This window comes from Bos indicus, chromosome 1, assembly GCF_029378745.1.
Source record: "Bos indicus isolate NIAB-ARS_2022 breed Sahiwal x Tharparkar chromosome 1, NIAB-ARS_B.indTharparkar_mat_pri_1.0, whole genome shotgun sequence".
Taxonomy (NCBI): Eukaryota; Metazoa; Chordata; class Mammalia; order Artiodactyla; family Bovidae; genus Bos; species Bos indicus.
The window spans coordinates 107,900,646-107,924,586 of record NC_091760.1 but is presented as its reverse complement, the minus strand read 5'-3'; the positions used below and the strand labels follow the sequence as shown (position 1 = coordinate 107,924,586).

Sequence of the window (23,941 nt, the reverse complement as noted above, 5' to 3'; positions counted from 1 at the left end):
AGGGGATCTTCCTGACCCAGGGATCAAACCTGGGTCTCTTTACATCTCCTGCTTTGGGAGGCAGGTTCTTCACCACTGAGCCACCTGGGAAGCCCACTTTAGAATACAGAGAGCTAATTAAGGTGGGGAAGACTAGGTGAGTCTATTGTAGAGAAGTTCAATTTCTTAAAACAAAATTGGGCCACCCCCCACCCCCAATCTGACTAACACCAATTCATATGTAGAACGAAGGTGTCACTTCCTTGACGCAACTGTTTCTATTACACACACACACACACACACACACACACACACACACATATATACTTAGGCTCCAAGGATTATCAACTGCTTCCTGAACACAGACTTTTCTGTTTCCTTTTTGAGGGTAGAGGCAAACCCCAGCCGTCTTTGAAACGATAGCCCTCAGCACAGAAGAAGGCAGAATCTCTCTTGAAGTGAAATGCTGACCATTGGGACCCGCCATTTCAATGCTTTCACTAATGGGTGTGACCCTACTCTTCCTGATGCCTAACACCCCTCCCCTTAGCTGCGGGAGGAGACCCTTGGCATGACTGTCACTCAGATTTAATCTCACTGCTTTCAAGCTTGAAACCCCCTATCCGGTTGACTCTTCCTTAAGTCCCTCCCTTTTCAAGTTTTGGATCTATGATCCCAAAGACTTTCCTTCCACAGAATGTCATCTCTGCTATGTCTGACAGATAGCCCTCTGGCAGGTAATTCATCTGCTGAAATCCATCCCTCTCCACCATGTTCTTACAGAGAATTACAGAGTTGTAATAGAATTGTTCCTAGGAAGCAGCTAAACAGACAGAGACTGGTTTCAGACCCACCGTCCCTTTGCATGTAGCTGTGACCGATGCCTGATTTTCACCAGTGGAGTGAAATAAGTATTATGTGTCTTAATTCCAAGCGAGGCTTTGAAGAAGGGCCATCTCTGTGCTTTCTCTCTCCTTGCACCAGCCACAATCCCAAGGACCTAGAGGAAGGCAGAGCCACCATATGGAAGGTGTTGGGGTTCCTGAGTCCACTGAACAAGAACTGCCTGCTGTAGACTAGGGTTTGCCTCAGATGGTTGCAGAAGTAAGAAACAAACTCTATATTTGAGCCATTATACTGCATTAAATCTCTTTGTCACCCCAACTAGCAGTACCATAGCTGATGCAAGTCCTTAACGAGGACAGCCACAGTCCTTTACGAAAGATCTGGAACACAAACCAGGTCTCTGAAGACAAATTCCATTTTCTTAGTCGCCACACCACACTGCTAGAGGCTCTGCTTCTTCCCTCTAGAAAATCTCTTCTAGGTCAGTGACTAACCCTTTTTCAGTTTATGGACCTCTTCAGTTCAGCTTAAATCCTGTCTCCCAGTCTGTATTTTCCTTTAGCCACCAGGACAGAAACCAGATCAGGTCAAAATAAGATTCATCATGAGCAAACAATCAGTTCATGCCAGAAAAAAGAAGCTGGATTTTATTATGGTGTCACAAACATAAATGTTTATCAAGTGACTACAGGAGACTACTTTGGCATCCTCTGGAAAAGCCATGGGTGTCTGCAATCCTCAGCACCACGCTTCAACCATTACCACCCCAGTTGAATTCTGATGCTTAGAAATGCAATTACCTTTTGCACTGACGTTCATTTATTTGTTTCTAAATAGGATATGACATATTCATTATGAGATAGGTTGATGGGTAATGAGTTTTCCAGGATATTTTAATTGAGGCTTATAGTCAGTTGTTGGTATAAATTAGTATTATATTTAATAATTTATGAACTAATGGTCTCTCTCTCTGCTTAGTCGCTCAGTCATGTCCGACTCTTTGCAACCCCCTAGCTGCGCAGAATGAAAAGTCTCAGTCCTCAGAAATAGTCCTTTCATTTCATAGCTTTGGTAGGAAATGACTTACCAGGACTAATTAGTTTAAGTAACGCTTTGCCATAGCATCCTTCTCTCTGAACATCCCTCTGTTTGAGAACAATGCTCTGCCTGTGTTCATAACGTGGCCCTTGTTTTTAAAACTCCTGAATCCACTGCTCTGCACACTGTATTAACAGCACAAGGTAGAAGAGCAGTACTAACGGTAAAACAGATTTTATTTTCACCCTCCAGACTAGGCATTCAAACTTTCTCGGTGATTATTTACTACCGGAGACTTTTTTCTTTTATATTCAATCAATACCTTATTTGCTTTCTGGCTTTGCAGAAAATAGTGGCATGTATCCTGATTCTGGTAAAGTATAGACAAGGCTGCAAGTGAGTTCTTTAATTTTCTGCCTCATAAAGTTACTTCCTTCCAGATGTCTGTTAGTTCTCAGTAGAAATTACAGTCACTTTGTGAGGGGGCTTTTTAGGTCACAGAGCATCCCCCACGTATTAGAAATGACATTTGAGAGACAACCGTGGGTTCACTTCAGTAGCGATTCAGATGTGAGAGTTCAAGGTGTGGACTCTCACAGGCAACAGAGAGAGAGGACTTTACTATTTATCACAAAGCATCCGTTTCCTCTTTCCAGTAATGTGGACTCTTGTCCCTGCTGCTTAAGAAGGCTGATTTTAAGATGTGTCATTGCCTCAGATGCAAATCAGATTGAGAGCGGGGCACCAGGCAACTCTGTCAGGCTAAGTAATTTTTTAAGGGAAGTAATAAACGCCTCAGGAAGAATAATTCCGTGCGGGGATATTTCATACGGGAGAAATAAATCCGACTCCCTGCAGTTCTGGCTAAACTAAGAGTGGGAGGAAAACAGAACATGAGTCTTTTCGGAGTTCCCAAACAGTCTCACCACACTGCAAGTGGGGGGTGCTGGGTCTTCAGAGAGACAGCAGCTTTCACTTCCAGGGCCGAGGCCCAGAGCAGGAAAGGCGAACGTGAGGACAGACAGTGGAAACACCTCAGCGAGCAGCCCAGGGGACAAGGCAGTGTCTACAGACCCCGGCGCCTCTGCCGCAGGCCTGCCCACGATGATACTGTGGCGCTGGAACACATTTGCCCGGCCGTCTCCTGTGGGTGTTTCCTCTGTGAGAGTCCGAGTTAGAGAACTGCCTGGCGTGCCTTGCAGGGGACCTGCAATGTCTCTTGAGGACATTCTTCAGTCTCCATTGGGACTTGGTGAAGCTCAGAGCCAGGCCCACCTGAAGTAGTTCTGAGGCCTAGAAGGGCTTTGGCAATTTAGCAAAGGCCAGCCTTGAAGGAACTGAACTGCTAAGGTTTTCTGAGTTCTATAGGCAATACAGAAACAGTTAAAAGCCTCATCTGCATTTCCTCTACTTTCCAAGCTGATCTGAGGGCTTCTTCCCTCACAAACATTAGGCAAGATTGTATTTGTAAGAGTCACTCAGGAAATACAAATTAATAGGCTTTAAAAAGAAGGGGTCAATCCAACAGTAAAAAATAAAACGTAATAGTTTGAAATTATTCCCCTTTTGACCACACTTGAAGTTTGATGTTCATTTGCCCCTTTCTTTCTTTTTTTTTTTACAATAAATTTATTTATTTTAATTGCAGGCTAATTACAATATTGTAGTGGTTTTGCCATACATTGACATGATTCCGCCACGGGTGTACATCTCTTCCCCATCCTGAACCGCCCCCCCCCCTTCCTCCCTCCCCATCCCATCCCTCTGGGTCATCCCACTGCACCAGCCCTGAGCATCCCTTTCAAGTCTTATTTTCTCTATCTCTTGTTTCCATTATAATCAGCCCAGCTCCCTGATCTGCATAACTGGTGTGCCAATATCATACCAACAATGCCCTCCTCAACTCACGGAACTAAAAAGTCTCAGTGCCCACTTCCTCTTTGCAAAAGTACACATATGTGTATCACTTCCCAAATTATATTCATTGTCAAGAATTCTGGACTATAAAATCATTCAAAAGTTGTTTTTTGTCTGAGGCAGTTAACTGCTCCTTTAAAGCATCGAAGTTGTTTTGATTTCATATCTTAAGAGCCTCTATACATACAAGCTGGGGCCAAATATACTCACACATCCTCAGAATTTTGAATTTCAAAGAAAGCAGGAAGTTCTCATACAAATTACTTTCATTTCAGGTGCTTGCATGGATTTTCCTCTACCACCAATTAATTGGGCAAACAGCATTGCTCTTACATCACACAAGAAAATGAAAGCCAAATCTTAGGGCCATTTCAGATTTCTGAGACAAGTACTTATGGTCATTCCCAACTCAAAGTTACTCAGGCTTCTTGGCTCAAGATGAAAGCCTTTTCATTGGGAATTCCTTTGGCTTCACTTTCCAGGCCGGTCATACAAACCATCCAAATCATGGACCAGTTTCACGACACTGCAAGTGGAGGTGCCAGGTCTTTAGGAAAACAATAGCTTTACCATTTAGTCAAGTGGTCCATATAGTCAAAGCTATGGTTTCTTCCAGTCATCATGTACAGATATGAGAGTTGGTCCATAAAGAAGGCTGACTGCTCAAGAATTGATGCTTTCAAACTGTGGTGCTGGAGAAGACTCTTGAGAGTCCCTTAGACAGCAAGGAAATCAAACCAGTCAATCTAAAAGGAAATCAACCCTGAATATTCAATGGAAGGGCTATTGCTGAAGCTCCAATACTTTGGCCACCTGATACAAAGAGCCAACTCATTGGAAAAACCCTGATGCTGGGGAAGATTGAAGGCAAAAGGAGAAGGGGGTAACAGAGGATGAGACAGTTAGATAGCATCATCAGCTCAATAGGCATGAATCTGAGCAAACTCTGAGAGATAGTGGAGGACAGAGGAGCCTGTGTGCTACAGTCCATGGAGCTGCAAATAGTTGAACTTGACTTAGCGACTGAACAACAAAACTTTACTTTCCAGTTCCGAATCCCACCTATGACGAATTAGTTAAGAACTTGGGATGGTTTAACTCTTAAGTTACTTTATTATCCCTGTGAAGTGAAAGTTACTCAGTCGTGTCCAACTCTTTGCAACCCCATGGACTATACAATCCATGGAATTCTCCAGGCCAGAATACTGGTGTGGGTAGCTGTTCCCTTCTCCAGGGGATCCAATCCCTGTAAATTGCTTCAAATTCTTTTGAGGAACCAAAAAAGTATCATAACCAAATAAATATCTTTATATTTAAATATATCCCTGTCTATATATTCTAATCTATATATTTCCTGGTGGCTCATATAGTAAAGAATCTGCCTGCAATACAGGAGACCCAGGTTTGATCCCTGGGTTGGGAAGATCTCCTGAAGAAGAGAATGGCTATCCACACCAGTATTCTTGCCTAGAGAATTCTATGGAGAGAGGAACCTGGTGGGCTAGAGTCCATGGGGTCACGAAGAGTTGGACATGACTGAGCAACAAACACATATATTTATCTTTCCATATTTATTTAGCTTTCTCTGGCTACCAAAGCCTGGAAACTCCTCCTCCAAGTGGCAGAATCTCCAGGTAGTTGCCCAAGATGGAAATCTATTTTGTTTTAGAAGGTCAAGTCAATAAAAACCAGTCTTGATGTCAACTTTACCTGCATCCCAAATCTCTTTGGTCCCTCCTCTCGTTCATATTTCCAGTATCCTATTGTAATCAGAGTCTGCTCTTTCGGTCAGTGGTGTTAATAGCTATGGCCTTTGTATTCTCAGTGCATGTTACCGTTCTTCTGGCTTCTTTGGGGATCTCTTTGCCAACTCTATGTGGTTCTGCCGAGGCTGTAAGACTTGCTGCCAGCTTCCTCTATCACGAAAGTGACCTAGGCAGTCAAACCCAAAGGAATACCCATTCTGCCAGCCTCCATGGTCTCATTAATGTGCATGTGACCGCAGCAGCACCAGTCAGAAGCTTCCCTGGAATTGATATACAGATATTGAACTTTCTCAACTGAGAAAATAAGAGCCTGGCATCCCTCTTGTATACTATGTGGAGAGAGAGCATGCATCAGAAGCTAAGGATAGAGGACTTCCCTGGTGGTCCAGTGGCTTCATGCTCCTAATGCAGGGGGCCTGGGTTGGATCCCTGGTCAGGGAACTAGATCCCACATGCTGAAACTAAGGATCTTGCATGCTGCAGATAAGATCTGGCACAGCCAAATAAATAAATTACTTTTTTTTTAAAGAAATAAGAAGCTAAGGAGAGCAGCAGAGTCAAGCGGTGGTGGAGGAGAAAGAGAAAACCTTGATGACATCTTATGAGTTTGGATTTAGCCTGAAGCCAGATCCACCCCCGGACATTTTGTTATAGCAGTCAATAGTATCCCATTTTACTTACACTAGTTGAGTCGGATTTCTGTCAAGACTGAAGGAGTCCTAACTGTACTTTTGTCTCTGATCTTGTGGCCCTGTTCCTATCACCTCAACCCATCCTCCACATGGCTAAGTGATCTTGTAATGTTTCTAAGAAACATCTGATTTTAACATTTGCTCAGTGTCTTAATATCTGTCACCCATAGTATAAAGTAGAAACTCTCTGCATGATGTTCAAGGCTTTTTATTCAGTTACCTGAATAGGTGTTAACAGTGACAACACTCAGAACCTGAGTCAATGTTCTCTGAGCTAAAAATACATGTGGGAAGAGAGTTTAGTCTTGTTGGCTTTCCTGTTGTGTAGTTTGTGATTTCTCTTACTGATCATTAGAGTCAAACCTCGGGCGGAGCCCTGAAATAGAGTTAGGTCCCTTCTTGCTAACCCCGTGATGCAGTGATGCAGAAACTACCCCCTAATGATGTTAGATCTCTTTCATAAAGTTCCAACCGCTGAATCTAAACCAGGGGAAATGGGAGGCCACAGTAAAGTCAAGGTAGTAATAAGAATACCTTTCATTATGTTTTCTGGGGAACTAACAGTATCCTGTTAACCTGAAAAAGTTATTGAAACTTCCCAGAGTTGTCCAACTTGCCCTCAGGAAATAATCTGGACCTTTTTGCATTAGTTCATTATCTCATATGATCTCAGAACATTCCTGAGAATAAGGGAAAGCAAGCAGGTGTCCTTTTTATTTTGCAGAAAGAGAAATGGACATAGAGGGATTAAGAAGGGATTTCCCAAGAGTTGATAGTAACTGTGCAGCCAGGATTAGAATGTCACACTTAGAGTATTAGCCCAGTGGTCTTCAAACTTAGTCCCTCACAGAGCCCCCAGAAAAATGGTCAAAACCCTGCCCTCCTCATACATTTTTAAGGTTACTTCAAAATTTGTCCACCATATATTTAAGGAATTGCAAAAAAATCATTTCCAGAACTTTCTAAATATAAACATTTAAAAATATATCTGCTAGGGAATTCAGACGGGGGCTCCATGACAACCTAGAGTGGTGGGATGGGATGAGAGGTGGGAGGGAGATTCAAGAGGGAGGGGACATGTGTATACCTATAACTGATTCATGTTGGTGTATGGCAGAAACCAACACAATACTGTAAAGCAATCAGCCTTCAATTAAAAATAAATAAAGGAAAAATATATATCTGCTATACCCAATAGAATGCATCTTTTAAATGTATCCAATAGAATTTAAATACCAAGTCAATTTGACTATCATATCCATTTTTAAAAAGATAAATGAGTAAGCTATGCTTTATTCTTTTTAAAAATTTGTTGTTTATTGGCTGCACTGGGCCTTCGTTGCTGCACTTGGGCTTTCTCCAGCTGTGATGAGCAGGGCCTGCTCTTCACTGCAGCATGTGAGCTTCCCAGTGTGGTGACTTCTCTTGTTGCAGAGCACAGGCGCTAGGCATTCAGGCTTCAGGAGTTGCAGCATGTGGGCTCAATGGTTGTAACTCTTCGGGCTCTAGCGTGCTGGCTCAGTAGATGTGGTGCACAGGCTTAGTTGCTCTGCCGAATGTGAAGTCTTCCCAGACCAGGGATCGAACCAGTGTCCCTTGCATTGCAAGGTAGATTCTTAACCACTGGACCACCAGAGAAGCCCCTTATTTTCAAACTTATATTCCATTTTAATGTCTCTCAAAATTTAGTACTCACATATTTTTAGGTTTTTTTTTAATGTTTTATTGACATTTAAACATTTTTAAATGTTTTATTTATCACCCTATCATACTTCTTCACACATAAATATCAATTTAAATTTTTAAGTTTCCTGTGACCATAAAGTTTTAAGTAACAAAATTCTTCTATATTTGTTACTGTTACAATTATTATTGTTAATCAATTGATTAAAGCAACAAAAGTCTATTATAAACTTTGATGAACAATATAGACTAAAAAGAGAAATTGTATTGGAAATGGCCATTTTATTGAGAGGGTCTTTTCCAATTAATTCATGTATCTACCAATAAACATTCCTTATTGATAGAATGAGACAGAGTTCTCCATCATTTCTATTCCCATTATTTGTATTTAAGGATGTAAACCTTGAAAAAAGCCTATTCATAATTAAGTGGGTAGGAGTGGAAGGAGTCTTGTATGTCACTGTCAATCAATTTTTTGAGTTCCCTTTGAATTATATGCCAAAACTTGCTGTGATCTATCATCAAAAATTACTTTTAGTGATCTTTCAGATGACAACTCCATTAGTTCTTGAGTTTTGTTGATAGCAAAGTACTGGAAACCCCTTGGGTTGCAACAATTTACTAGCCAGTGATTAGAGCTATATACTGTTTCACACTTGTTCCTATACTGCCCAGGTTTCTTCACAGGTGATTTTTTACCACATAGGGGAATGCGTCTCAGTGAGACTGGTGAGAAAAGCCATTCGTTTGTTAAGTAAGAGGAGAAGGATTGGAAAAAGGAAGATGGAGAAGAAACCAGCAGGACAACTTTCTCGGTGCCCCTCAGGCAGCTCAAATTTGAGAAATGACTCATAGGAAAGTTGAGGATCTAGAAATTGGTTCCCTAAAGCTGTCTGTGCCCAGCCATCTCTTGGAAAGTCTTTGTAAAGTCTTTTGGTATAAGCATACTGCAGTTTGAAGACCACTAAGCATGCTAAGTCACTTCAGTTGTGTCCAACTCTGCAACCCTATGTATGGACTGTGGCTCGCCAGGCTCCTCTCTCCATGGGATTCTCCAGACAAGAATGCTGGAGTGGGGTGCCACTTCCTCCTCCAGGGAATCTTCCTTATCCAGGGACAGAACCCACGTCTCCTTCGGCTCCTGCATTGCAGGGAGATTCTTTACACTGAACCACTGAGGAAGTCCTTGAAGACCACTGTATTAGCTCATTCTTCTACCACTTTTAAATATATCCTTCGAATTTGTGCCCCATCCTTCTACCTTGTATGTCAATCATCAACAATATGTTGGACATTCTTCCAATTATTGGGCCTACAACATCCAAAAAAGACAAAATTCCTGCCTTCCACACTAGTGGAGGAGACAGACAATAAGTTATCAGAATTTGACTCTGTTCCACACTGAGCATGACATGGCATGGACATGGCAGTCAGAAATGGTAAGCTCAGGCTATTGCTGATCCTCAAACACTGCTGTCTTGTCTCCCCTGTAACCTGCAAGGGCAGAGGATACTGGGACCTTCATCCTAAGTTTCCCCTGCACCAGGCAGAGTACCAGGCACAAAACAGGCTCTCCATGCAAATTTGACTAATTAGCTGAGTGAAATTGCAAGTCAAAGAAATTGTATTTATCTTTCCAAAATGTCTGACACAATTGTCCTTTAAAGGGGAAATACTGTAGAACCATTTATAAAATCAAAGCCTTTTTAGATCCAGAAGAAAATTCAGTAACCATCTGATTCCTTCTCTTCTTTTTTTAAATAAACTGTTTGTTTTCCATCAGCCTTATTTACATTTTCTGTTTAAGAGTATGTGAAGGAGCCGTGTAAGACCACGGTGGTTGTTGTTCCTCCTGGGTCAGTGGCCTGAGCCACAGCAGCTGTAGACCAGCCTTCAGAGGCGGGCAGAGTGCCGTGGTCCTCCAGGAGCAGCTGCTGGAAGACACTGTGGCCATCTGTGCCTGCAGACCTGTCTGCAACTTGTGGTTGAGTAGAAATAAACTCAGGACCTGGAGTGATTCATTCACCCTGAAATTCCTCCTGAGTCTCAGGCTTTTCACAGCTGCCTGCTCTTCTTTTTAGTTTCTTCAGGATCCCTGTAGAAGCAGAGATAGCGCTTGACCTCCCACGAGTGGGCACCTGAGAAGGAGCCTTGCAGGCACAGAATCCCCGGGCTAGCATGGCCACAACAGACCCCGGGAACTCCCCTCTTGCTACAGGGGTGGCAGTGTCCACACAGCACCAGGGAGTCTGGGTGACCTGGAGCAACAGTAGGTGGGTTACCATAAGACACCTCTGTGAGACTGGTGGTCACCCCTAGGGTCTGTAACCACAGAAGACAGAGCAGAAGCTTTCTACTCTGTAAATTAGTAATGTTTACAGGAATGGATGAAGTGCCCCACAATGGGAGTCACTCTCATGGCAGCAGCACACTTCAGCACAGCTTGGCTGAATGGCCAGCATTCCTGGAGCAGAAGACACTGGCATCAGCTGGGTTTTCAGCGTCAACAATGGCACGAGTTTTCCCCAGGTCCACTTCAGATTAACGAGGTAGTTCAGCTCAGTTCAATCACTCAGTCATGTCGACTCTTTGCAATCCCATGGACTGCAGCACACCAGGTTAAAAGTGACCCATCACTTTTCCTTTTGTAGATGTGCTGTTCCATTTGGAAGTCAGGGTTAGTGCTCCTAAGTGGGTTCCTCCGTGAGGGATTTGAGGACATCCTCCTCCTTCATTTGAAGGACATCAAGGACTCCAGATATTGTGAAATTCTCCCTTTAAGTTACAAACAGGAGCCCAGAACATGCCGCCATATGGACCCCTCTCTGGCTAGTGTGGAAAGAACGTTTTGCCTTTTCTTAAAGAAGAAATTTTAAGCCTGGGAAGGTGAAGCCGTTTGTCAAGGTCATGAATCCAGTCAGTGGATATAACAAAGATGTTATATTTGCGGCCAGTGGAAAATCTCTGGATACCTTCAATTCAGGTAAAACCTGCACCTACTTTTCTTTAAAATTGCCCCAGTTTGATAGTTGCCACTGAGAAATGTCCCTGCCCTGTACCCCTGTAAGTTCCCAACAAAGCCTTAGCATCTATATAAAAAGTGAAATAATAAAATGCTTCTCCTGCTATTTCATGAATTCCCTTGGAATTCACAAAAATATATATCTCTCTCATAACAGAAACAATTGGTTAATTGGGTCATTTAAAGTGGCTACTTCTACAACCCAAAATGTGGTTTCTGTTTTTTAGCTTGGAGAGCATGAATGGAATTTCTAATGAATGGGAGTCTTCTACAGTTTCACTGTGAATTTAATATCTGTAAATGGAGCCCCAAGGCCAAATTTCCCATAAATGGGTAGCAGGACTATTGGTGAGGAAGATTCCTTAGACAGAGAAAGAGCAGTTCGAGTGGAAATGTAATTGCTTCTGTTTTGAGGACTCTGGGGTAAGTCCTTGGGATGGGTGCTGCCCCCACAAAAGGGAAGTCCCTGGTGGCTGAATAAAGAGGTTCCAAGTAAAAGAAAAAAAAGAGTTGTTTTATTATCCTGGTACAAATGGAAACCAAAGAAGTAAATAAAGGAAGAGCTTCTGAGAGGAGAGTTTGATGGTTTGGTTTCTGGGTGTGTCCCCAGTGGTTTCATTTTGCAGTTCTGTGGCATTTGATTGAGGTGATGTTCCGTGAGAAGTTTCTGCTCATGGCTTTCCAATAAGAAACCCTGGAAACCACACTCAAGGGTAGGGACCGGCAAATCCCAAAAAAGAGATCATTTCACATGACACCCAGGTAATGCACTCCACTCTTGAGCTCTCTCCCATGTCCCAAGTTGGATTTCTCACCCCTCTGGAAGTCTGTATTCAAAGCTTCCCAAGATATCTCAAGCCTATCCTCATTATCTTTGCCCCCAGAACTGCTCCCGCTCCTATTTTCTCTTGTTTAGCAGACAGCCCTGCTATTTGTCCAGGTACTCCAGCCTTAAACTTGGAACTCCTTGACTCTCTCTTAAACCACTTCAAATTCAAATTCATCACCAGATTCTGTCATGTGAGTGATCTGTCTCACAGTTGTGTCTGACTCTTTGCTGACCCCATAGACAGTAGCCTACCAGGCTCCTCTGTCCATAGAATTCTCCAGGCAATAATACTGGAGTGGGTAGCCAGTCCCTTCTCCAGAGGGTCTTCCTGACCTATGGATTGAACCTACGTCTTCCACATTGCAGGCAGTTTCTTCTTCACCACCTGAGCCACCAGGGAAGCCCAATCCTGTCATGGCTGCCTTCTAAATCCATTTCACACCTTCTTCCTCCTCAGCATGCCTAGAGCAAATGCCTTAGTGGAATGAGTCCCAAGTTCTTGCCAGGGCTGATATAAAAACTCCCCGAGAGTTCCAGCCTCCACAAAGTTCCCTCCAATCCATCCAGCATATCATTCCTTATGCTCTTTCAGAAGAGCAAATCCAATTACCTTTCCACTCTGCAAAGTCCTTCAGTGGCTCTGGCCACAGAGGCATCTATGAAATATGATGTAACAAGGAGGAAACCTGTAAGTCTAGACACATCAGCAGGAATTCTAGCCCTGTTACTCATCTTGGGCAAGTCACATAGCCTGTATGAGCCTCCATTTCCTTACCCACAAAATAAGGTATTTTGCACTAGGACAATAGATTTAAAGCTTTTAGCCCAGGAACAACACTCCAGTACCCTTGCCTGGTAAATCCCATGGACGGAGGAGCCTGGTAGGCTGCAGTTCATGGGGTCGCTAAGAGTTGGACACGACTGAGCGACTTCGCTTTCACTTTTCACCTTCATGCATTGGAGATGGAAATGGCAACCCACTCCAGTGTTCTTGCCTGGAGAATCCCAGGGACAGGGGAGCCTGGTAGGCTGCCATCTATGAGGTTGCACAGAGTCGGACACGACTGAAGCGACTTAGCAGCAACAGCTGAAGTGACTTAGCAGCAGCAGCAGCAACAGTGAACAATACATTTAAACCATCACATAGACACATGTATGCATAAGCACATAGCACACACAAAAATGTACACACAAAAAACATATGCACATGCAGGCCACACACATACACACATGAACTCATGCTACACACAAATACACATATGTACACACATATTGTAAAATGCAATTTCCAAGTATGAAATGCAGCCTTTTATATATGATGTAGTTTGATACTTTGTTTTTTACATACTTAATTTTTATATTTTTAATGATTGAAATCATATTAATTGTGGCCCACAAAATTGATGATAAGACTCTTTAGGAGACTGAAACCCTGCTGTTATTAAATACTGAGCTACTATATTTCTAAGTTTCTTTCTAACTGTGAAGATGTAGGTGGGCCAAATCAGAAAAAAAGTGCTTCCAGAATTTAAGAAGAAAAGTTAGGAAGAATTCCTTCTAACTAATAAAACCCTGAGCACAAAGACCTTTCCATGTCCCTTTTCCTGTTTTTAGGATAAAGGCTTCAGCCTCTTAGACCTTCCCTGATTTCCAAAGAGCAGATTCAGTTACTCAATAAGGAAGTGAGGGGATGCAGAAAGCAACACCAGTGCACTGATGGGTCAGGGTCCTAGCTCCTCATAGGCTAGGGTGGAGGATGAGGGGAGAACAATCTGATACATATTTCTGAGGTCTTCTACAGGAACTAAGGCCCCACCACGGTGAAGGATGGGAACTTCAGGCTGAACACAAGCACATGGACTCCCAGACAAGTAGGGACCAGCAGGCTGATGACTGAGATTCCTGGAACACCACCTTGTTAATATACCTCACCACTAACCAATCAGAGGAGAGTTATACATTCTGCAGCCCTCCCCCCACATTTTGCCCAGAAAAACTTCTTCCCTAAAACCCAGGCCGGAGTTTGGATCTTATGAGCATGAACCACCTATTCTTCCTTGCTCAGTTCTTCAACAAACTTTTTTCTCTGCTCCAAACGCTGACATTTCACTGTGTGTTGGGCACACTAACTTGAATTCGAAAACACTAACCACCATAAAAACAGTCAGTTTATTACTAGGCAGTCCCATATCCTAGTCGACAACTCACTACTTTGCTACTTGCAAATATGGAAACCACAGGCAACAGTTAAAAATTAACCACAGACCTCAGTTAAAAATTGTGTAATTGGCTTCATGACAGTATTCAAAATTCCCCATCTCTTTAAGCAGACAGTCCCTTTTAAACAACACACGCATACAAAAAGTGTGGGGAACAGCTTTTTTTTTTTTTTTAGCTTAATAATGTATCTTGCAGATAATGCTACTCATATTCTATATTCAGATACATCTCTTTCTTAATGACTAAATAGGATTCCATTTTATAAATTGGGTCTAATTTAACTAATTTCTTATGGATGGTCTTTTCTACTGTAATACAAACATCCTAGAAATGAAATTCCAAAGACAAAGAACATATGCAGTTGTCATTTGATAGGTATGGCCGAGTTATCTTCCTTGGAAAATTTACTAGTTCATACCCTTCTTAATGGTGTATGAATACCAGTTACCCCAGATCCCTGCCAACATTTGTTTGAGAATCAACCACATGGATTCAAATCTCAGCTTTGGCTCGAGGTCTGGGCTTCCCTGGTGGCTCAGAGGTTAAAGCGTCTGCCTCCAGTGCGGGAGACCCAGGTTCGATCCCTGGGTCAGGAAGATCCCCTGGAGAAGGAAATGGTAACCCCTTCCAGTATTCTTGCCTGGAGAATCCCATGGACGGAGAAGCCTGGTAGGCTACAGTCCATGGGGTCGCAAAGAGTCGGACATGACTGAGCGACTTCACTTTCTTTCTTTCTTCTTTGTGACCTTGAACAAGTTTTCTGGCCCTTTGTCAAAACCCACAAGGTTGTTATAAGGATTAAATTCAGTAGTGAGTGCAATAGGTCTTTTATCATTTATCAAGTATTATTGGTTGCATCTTTTTTCCCCAGCCCCACCCCAGTAATACTAATATTTACTTTTAACATAGTATTATATGTTAAGTTACAACTGTAACAGAGTATGTTCCTTGAGGGTAGTCCAATTTAAACAGCATGACTACTAGCCTCTGTAGCAAACTTCAAGCTCAATAAATGTTGACACATTATGAGCTTATTTATATTTTTTTAATATAAGGTTTTCAAGTGAGCCTTGTATATTGATGATCTTAGGTATTTAAAGTCTTCTGAGCTCTTTAGCAGAACAGAGTGCTGAAGAATTCATTGCAGATGACCAATATCTATTACCAAAAATAGTTAATTATTGCCTGACAGAAGTTAATTTTGAAGTGTTATAATATACCAAAAGACAATAAAACATTTCTTAGAGTTATTTATTAGAACTTGAATGTTTTTAACAGATTTATTGATGTATATATAATTCACATACCTTAAAATATGTTTTGAGTATAAAATTAGTGATTTGGGATAAGTTTATAGAGTTGAGCAAACATCACCACAATCCAGTTTTAGAACATTTCTATCAACCCAGTAAGGTTTTCTCATGCCCATCCACGTCTCTGCAAGGTCATGACATCAGTTAGCTGAGAATGGGGGAATGGCTTGTATCACCTCTGGTCCCCCACCACCCTGCCCTGCACATGCTCAGAAGACAACCGGGGGTGTGGGGTAATTGTTCAAGCTGCTCTGTAGTGTCTCATTTCTAGGATCTCCCTATTCAATGCCTGGATTGTCACCCATAATATTGCTTTCCCAACCTGGACTGCAGCTTCAAGTCAACAAAGTGCTGGCTTTCCTTGTTTGCTTGCCACCGGGATCATTCCTTTAATACAACCAGGGCTGGGTTTTCTACTGAAACTCAGTTGCACTCCCTCCAGCACTAATGGCTTCCCAGGTGGCTCAATGGTAAAGAATCCACCTCCCAATGTAGGAGATGTGGATTCCATCCCTGGGTCAGGAAGATCCCCTGAAGGAAGGCATGGCAACCCACTCCAGTATTCTTGCCAGCAAAATCCCATGGACAGAGGGACCGGGTGGGCTACAGTCCATGGGTTCTCACAGAGTTGAACATGACTGAGCTAATGAGCACCAGGACTGAAGCTGAAGGCTTTTTCAGTATGTCCAATCCAGCCAAAACCTTCTCACTGAGCTGGCACAGGACTAGCTGGGAGCAGTCCCAGGCAAGAATGCCAAAAAACTCCACTATTCTTAATAAGATATAGAGGTTCTTTATGAAGAAAAAAAAACACTTTCCAGCTTGTTGTTTGCCTTTAGTCAATTTCCAGAGCCCTGAAATGGGTGCTGTTCTCATTTTATCATTCTTTTCTAGGGGGATGATTGCTGACTTGCTTACTTTTCCCTATTGGAAGTCTGGAACTTGGGTTTTAAGATGAGCAGTTTACTTCTATTTGGCTTCTTAGTGTTCCAGCAGCATTGATCCTTGGCTTGAGTGGACATTCTCCTATAAATAACAATGCCTTTGGAAGGGAGCCTGGACTCAACATCACTGTGCCAGCCAGACCTGCCACTCAGAAGGTAACTGAACATCACTCAGCATACACAGATTGTCTTGATTCTTCAGAAGCAACTTGATGTGCTAAATGAGCCTGTTAGGAAAAGAAAACAGAAGTAAAAAAAAAACAACTGTATTAACTACAGATAGAGTAATAAAACCTCCTTTTGTGGCTTGAAAGCTGAGAACTGAACTCTTCCCCAGTCTGGAAAGTCCAAAGATGAAGACTTTAGGACAAAAGACAATCCCATACAGGACTGTGCACAACTAGAATTCTGAGAGAAGACTGTAGGACTGAACGAAGTTATTGTTTCAGTTCAGTTCAGTTCAGTTCAGTCACTCAGTCATGTCTGACTCTTTGCAACCCCATGGACTGCTGCATGCCAGGCCTCCCTGTTCATCACCAACTCCTGGAACTTACTCAAACTCATGTCCATTGAGTCAGTGATGCCATCCAACCATCTCATCCTCCGTCATCCCCTTCTCCTCCTGCCCTCAATCTTTCCCAGCATCAGGGTCTTTTCCAATGAGCCAGTTCTTCTCATCAGGTGGCCAAAGTATTGAAGTTCCAGCTTCAGCATCAGTCCTTCCAATGAATATTCAGGACTAATTTCTTTTAGGATGGACTGGTTGGATCTCCTTGCTGTTCAAGGGACTCTCAAGAGTCTTCTCCAACACCACAGTTCAAAAGCATCAATTCTTTGGCATTCAGCTTTCTTTATAGTTCACTCTCACATCCATACATGACTACTGGAAAAACCAAAGCTTTGACTAGACAGACTTTTGTTGGCAAAGTAATGTTTCTGCTTTTTAATATGCTATCTAGGTTGGTCATAGCTTTTCTTCCAAGGAGCAAGCGTCTTTTAATTTCATGGCTGCAGTCACCATCTGCAGTGATTTTGGAGCCCAAGAAAATAAAGTCTCTCACTGTTTCCATTGTTTCTCCATCTGTTTGCCATGAAGTGATGGGGCCAGATGCCATGATCTTTGTTTTCTGAATGTTGAGTTTTAAGCCAACTTTCTCACTCTCTCCTTTCACTTTCATCAAAAGGCTCTTTAGTTCTTTGGTTTGGGGACTGACATATTTTGTTCTATGCAGGGAAGCCCTATGTATATGTATACATATATATTAATATGTGTGTATATATACATATGCCATATTCTAGGTATGGGTCAAAATTATAATTATTCCAAAATATGACTTCAGTTCTTGCTTAGGGCTACATGAAATACCACAGAATATTTTCAGTGATTCTTAATCTCTTAGAAACATCAGATCAGATCAGATCAGTCGCTCAGTTGTGTCCAACTCTTTGCGACACCATGAATTGCAGCACGCCAGGCCTCCCTGTCCATCACCAACTCCCGGAGTTCACTCAGACTCATGTCCATCGAGTCAGTGATGCCATCCAGCCATCTCATCCTCTGTCATCCCCTTCTCCTCCTGCCCCCAATCCCTCCCAGCATCACAGTCTTTTCCAATGAGTCAACTCTTCGCATGAGGTGGCCAAAGTACTGGAGCTTCAGCTTTAGCATCATTCCTTCCAAAGAAATCCCAGGGCTGATCTCCTTCAGAATGGACTTGTTGGATCTCCTTGCTGTCCAAGGGACTCTCAAGAGTCTTCTCCAACACCACAGTTCAAAAGCATCAATTCTTCGGCACTCAGCCTTCTTCACAGTCCAACTCTCACATCTGTACACGACCACAGGAAAAACCATAGCCTTGACTAGACGAACCTTTGTTGGCAAAGTAATGTCTCTGCTTCTCAATATGCTATCTACGTTGGTCATAACTTTCCTTCCAAGGAGTAAGTGTCTTTTAATTTCATGGCTGCAGTCACCATCTGCAGTGATTTTGGAGCCCAGAAAAATTAAGTCTGACACTGTTTCCACTGTTTTCCCATCTATTTCCCATGAAGTGGTGGGACCGGATGCCATGATCTTCGTTTTCTGAACGTTGAGCTTTAAGCCAAATTTTTCACTCTCCTCTTTCACTTTCATCAAGAGGCTTTTGAGTTCCTCTTCACTTTCTGCCATAAGGGTGGTGTCATCTGCATATCTGAGGTTATTGATATTTCTCCCAGGAATCTTGATTCCAGTTTGTGTTTCTTCCAGTCCAGCGTTTCTCATGATGTACTCTGCATATAAGTTAAATAAACAGGGTGACAATATACAGCCTTGACGAACTCCTTTTCCTATTTGGAACCAGTCTGTTGTTCCATGTCCAGTTCTAACTGTTGCTTCCTGACCTGTATATAGGTTTCTCAAGAGGCAGATCAGGTGGTCTGGTATTCCCATCTCTTTCAGAATATTCCACAGTTTATTGTGATCCACACAGTCAAAGGCTTTGGCATTTGGAGAGTTCAGCATTAAACACGCTAAGAGTCTTTACATTGATTTCCCACTTTCATGCCATGTAAACTAAAATCTACACCATATGGGTTTAAATGAAAAAACAAAGGTGAAGACAATCAAATCAAAACAAAATAAAACAAAGCACTCAGAAGGCAGTGTGTGTAATGGATTCAAGTGTGGCCGATGAGCATAGCCTGGCTGCTTTCAAAGACTTGCTCTTGCCCAGGTAACCGCGTGAGGCTGGACAATCTGACTGACCTCCCAGCACCTACTCCTTCATCTAGAAAATAGGAGTCATTGTAGAACCTGTCCCATGGGGTTGTTTTCAGAAATAAAGGACATAATGCATGTAGCACACGTTGGACAGTGCCAGACACATTGTAGCTGTTTATAGAGGTTCAGGGCTTCCCTGGTGGCTTCCCTGGTGGGTTTCCTGGTGGCTCAGCTGGTGAAGAATTCACCCACAATGAACCTGGGTTCAATCCCTGGGTTGGGAAGATCCCCTGGAGAAGGGAACAGCTACCCACTCCAGTATTCTGGCCTGAAGAATTCTATGTGCTGTATAGTCCATGGGGTTGCAAAGAGTTGGACACGACTGAGTGACTTTCACTTTCACTATAAAGGTTAGCTGTTCATTATCTATTCTAATTCTTATCCTATTATTCACTGACCAGATAATTCAGTATTTCCTAACTGCTGGTGCCAGAGAACTCAAAGAGGCCACAAAAACCTACCACTGAATGCAGTTAATTCTTAAGACCAAAAGCTCACAGGACTCTTAATCAATAAAGAAAATTATATATGTCAGTGTGTTCGACACAACTTGTATTTTGGATGACAAAATAAAAAAAGGAAAAATTATGATTCAAATGCTTTGCTCTTTTTACTAAAAATGTTAAGAAGAATATAGTCTCTGCTTTCAAAGATTTAAGAGTCTGAGGAGGAGAATTTTCATGTTTTACCAATCCATACTAAGCCAGTGTGGGGACACACTGCTAGGAGAATAAGCACTTGGAAAGAGCTTGCTACACTCTTTCATTCTGGTGTAAATTTGTAGACTTGGTAGATTAGTGACTGTCCCAGAATACACTCAGCATCACAAACAGCACTAAAATAACTAGAAAATAATTCTTTCAACGAGAGTGCTTCATCGTGTCAACAGTGAGTCTTACCCTGAATACTTGTCCTCCTTCTAAGAGTATGAAATTCTGGCAGCGTGTGCCTACATGACCAACTCCCAGTAAAAACCCTGATCCCTGAGTCTTAATGAGCTCCCCTGGTAGACACCATTTCACACCTGTTGTCCCAATTTGTGGCTGGAGAAATTTTAATGCGTTCAGTGACTCCAATGGAAATTAAGTCTTGAAAGCCCACACCTGGTTTCCTCTGGTCTCTGTCCCATGTACCTCTTCTCTTTGCTGATTTTGCTCTGCATCCTTTTATTATGATAAATTGTAGCTGTGAACACACACACAAAGAAAAGAGTTGCTTAAAACAGTATGCCAAATATATTTATGACACATAAAAAAGACATAATCACATCTTAAAACATTTTACTTAGTATTAGAAACAGACTAACAATTCAATTTTTAAGTGACAGAAGAGAATAAGCAATTTATAAAAGAAATACAAATGACTGTATAATATGGGAAGTCCCTCAACCTCACTAATAATGGGCATTATGTGAACTAGATACATTTATTCCCAACACACTTGCAAAGAGAAAAATGAATAATTGGTAATATCTAGGACTAGGACTTCCTTGGTAACTTAGACAGTAAAGAATCTGCCTACAATGCAGGAGACCAGAGTTCAATCCCTGGGTCAGGAAGATCCCCTGGAGAAGGGAAAGGCAACCCACTCCAGTAATCTTGCCTGGAGAATTCCATGGACAGAGGAGCCTGGCAGGCTATTTAGTTCATGGGGTCACAAAGAGTTGAACACAAGTGAGTGACTAACAGTTTGGTGGCAGTGTGAACTGGTGCAGCCTATGGCAAGAATGCTTCAAGACCTTTCTTTCTCTAAGGTTCAAAGCCAGCTGGAAAAACTCCCATCAATGTTCCATAAGCTTTACTGGGCCTAATGTTGTTTTTCAGTCCCTAAATCATGTCTGACTCTTTTGCAACCCCATGGACTGAGGCCCACCAGGCTCCTCTGTCCATGGGATTCCTCAGGCAAGAATACTGGACTGGGTTGCCACTTCTTTCTCCAGGGGATCGTTCCAACCCGAGGGTCAAAACCCCATCTCTTGCTTTGACAGGTGGATTCTTTACCACTGAACTGCTAAGGAAATTCATACAAGGGATTAGTACATGTGTATTGTTCTATAATGTTTCTTTGTTTCACTTTTTAAATCCTGGAGACATTTCCATGTCTGGTATCCCCAAGTTAAGAATATCCCTGATCCATTTTTCTAAAGAATAAACTTGACTGCAGCCAAGAAGGAAGTGGAGGTTATCTGCTCCCCCAAATAAAATATGTTTGTTCCCCCTGCTACCTCTCCCTGCCTTCCTGGGTACCACCATTTCCTGAGACTCTTTATGTTTTATTTTTCATTACTCTTTTCAAAAATTATTTTCATGATTTGGTCTCTTTAGGGATACTTTTGTGCTGTCATTTCAATGAGATTTAAGGAGGATAAGTGTGTAAACCATGTGGTCAGCCTGCTATATCAAAGCAAAGTTTCCATAATGTAATTTTAAGGGATGAAAGCAAGTTGCAGGAATATCTGTATATACATAAATAATACATATATTTACATATAATACCATTTTTGACATTAATAAACATGTGCTCTGTATGCCTAGAAATTGAGAAAGAACTTTCTATAGTACACGTTTCTCTATTTTTAAGTTTTTTGAATGGCAGAGATTATTTTCACAAGGAAAGATATTTTTTAAAAACTCTAAACTGTTTTTTAATTTTTTAAGAGAATACATGTTCACTGCAGAAATTATTGAAGGTTCAAGAAGTAAAATGAATCATAAAACAAACAAACAAACAAACAACACCTTTCATATTCTCCTTTCACTTTGGCTATAACTATTTGGCAGATAAATATTTGGGCTTAAATTCCCTTTCTTCCTGCAAGCATGTACACGCTTTTTCTCCCCAGTACAATCAGTTTTAACATGATGCTTTCTCTCAACAATATGTCATAAGCATCTTTTCCAAATCGATAAAAGAAGTATCAACTAATCTTAAAAAATAGATTTAATATCCTCTGTCCACAGAGCAATAAAATTAGAGATCAATATGAAAAGACAGGGAGAAAATACACTTGGGATTTTAAAGACATCATTCTAATAATGTATGAATACAAGAAGAAATTGCAAGAAAAATTCAAAATATTGGTAAACAAAAGATAATCCAAACAACAAAAATCAAGGTGCAATGAATGTCATATTTGTATGGAAATGCATAGTCATAAATCTTTTATTAATAAATAAGAAGTCTTTAGTCAATAAGTGAAAAAAATCTGATTTTTAAAATCTAGGTATGATACTGTGATTTATAGAAAGAAATATATATTTGATCTTCCTTCTAGTTTCTGGCACAGAGCTCCTAAAACCCTTGGAGTTTCACGAGTGTTGAGAGCGATCAAGATGTCTTTTATTATGCTAATAAGGTGACTTTTGGAAAGTTCCTGCATCACCTGAGGATGGGAGATTTCTCACCAGAGAATAACAACAAAAGGATTAAACAGTTGGACCTTTTAGTCCCACCCCTTGAGCTCCTGGAAGGGGCGGTGCCTAAAACTTGAATCAATTTTCAATGGCCAATGAGTTAATCAATCATAACTACTTAAGGAAACCCCTGTAAAGACTCAAGGATGGATGGCCAAGCTGTCTAAGGCACGGTATTCTGATCACAGTCTCTTCTGGAGGCGTGGGTTCGAATCCCACTCCTGACAAGCCAGCTTTTGGGCTTCCCTCATAGCTCAGTTGGTAAATCATCTGCCTGCAATGCAGGAGACCCTAGTTCAATTCCTGGGTCAGAAGATCCCCTGGAGAAAGAAATGGCAACCCACTCCAGTATTCTTGCCTGGAGAATCCCATGGACAGAGGAGCCTGGCAGGCTACAGTCCATGGGGTCACAAGAGTTGGACACAACTTAGTGACTAAACCACCAATCAAAGATTCAAAGGACAGGGTTCAGAGAGCTTCCACATCAGTGAGCACGTGGATATTGGGGGATAGTGGTATGCCAGGAGAGGGCAAGGATGCTCTGAGCCCTTTCCTATACCTTGCCCCATGCGTCTCCTCCATCTGAGTTGTCCTGAGTTATAGCCTTTGATAATAAGTTGGTGATCTAGTAAGTGAAATGTCTAAGTTCTGTGAGCTGCTCTAGAAAATTAATCAAACCTAAGGAAGGTGTTGTTGAAAGTCCCATCTATAGTCAGATGCACAAGCAGCATCTGAAGCAATGTGGGTGGAGAGGGCATTCTTATGAGACTGAATTCCTTAACCTGCAGAATCTGATGCTCTTTCCAAGTGGAGAGTATAAGAATTGTGTTGAATTGCTGAACACTCAGTTGGTGTTGGAGAGTTGTGTTCTGGTGTGGGAAACCCTCCTCCCAGATTCCCACACACTGGAATTAGGTGCAGAATTGTTCCCAGATTTTAGTTACATTGATGTTTATTACATATATATTAATGGGGAGTGTTTTTTGGCTTTCTGGGTGTTTGGAATATTTCATGTATTATTTTAAGAAAATAAATGAGTTAACTCAGGAAGCATTTGACTCAAAGTAAACTCAAAGAAAGGGGCTTTCCTGGTAGCTCAGCTGGTAAAGAATCCACCTGCAATGCAGGAGACTCTGGTTCCTGGGTCAGGAAAATCCCCTGGAGAAGGAAATGTCAACCCACTCCAGTATTCTTGCCTGGAGAATCTCATGGACAGAGGAGACTGGTGGGCTACAGTCCATAAGGCAGCAAAGAGTCAGACGTGGCTGAGTGACTAAGTACAGCACAGCACAGCACAGCAAACTCAAAGAAAGCAAGAAAAAAGAAATAAATACAAAAGCAAAAATTAATGATGATCAGTAAAACTAAAAGCCAATCCTTCAAAGAGACAATAAATAAAGTCCTGACTACAGTGACCAAGAAAAGTGAGAGGGACTTCCCTGGTGGTCTAGTGGTTGAGACTCTGCACTTCCAATGCAGGGAACCCAGATTCTATCTCTGGTTGGGAAACTAAGATCC

At 41.9% G+C, this 23,941-nt stretch overlaps 1 non-coding gene across 1 annotated transcript; it reads left to right on the top strand.

Annotated features, from left to right (window-relative positions):
- The first annotated feature begins 14,516 nt into the window (after positions 1-14,516).
- TRNAW-CCA (transfer RNA tryptophan (anticodon CCA)) lies at positions 14,517-14,589 on the top strand. The gene has a single exon. It is a non-coding gene; the product is annotated as a tRNA-Trp (tRNA).
- The last annotated feature ends 9,352 nt before the right edge of the window (positions 14,590-23,941 follow it).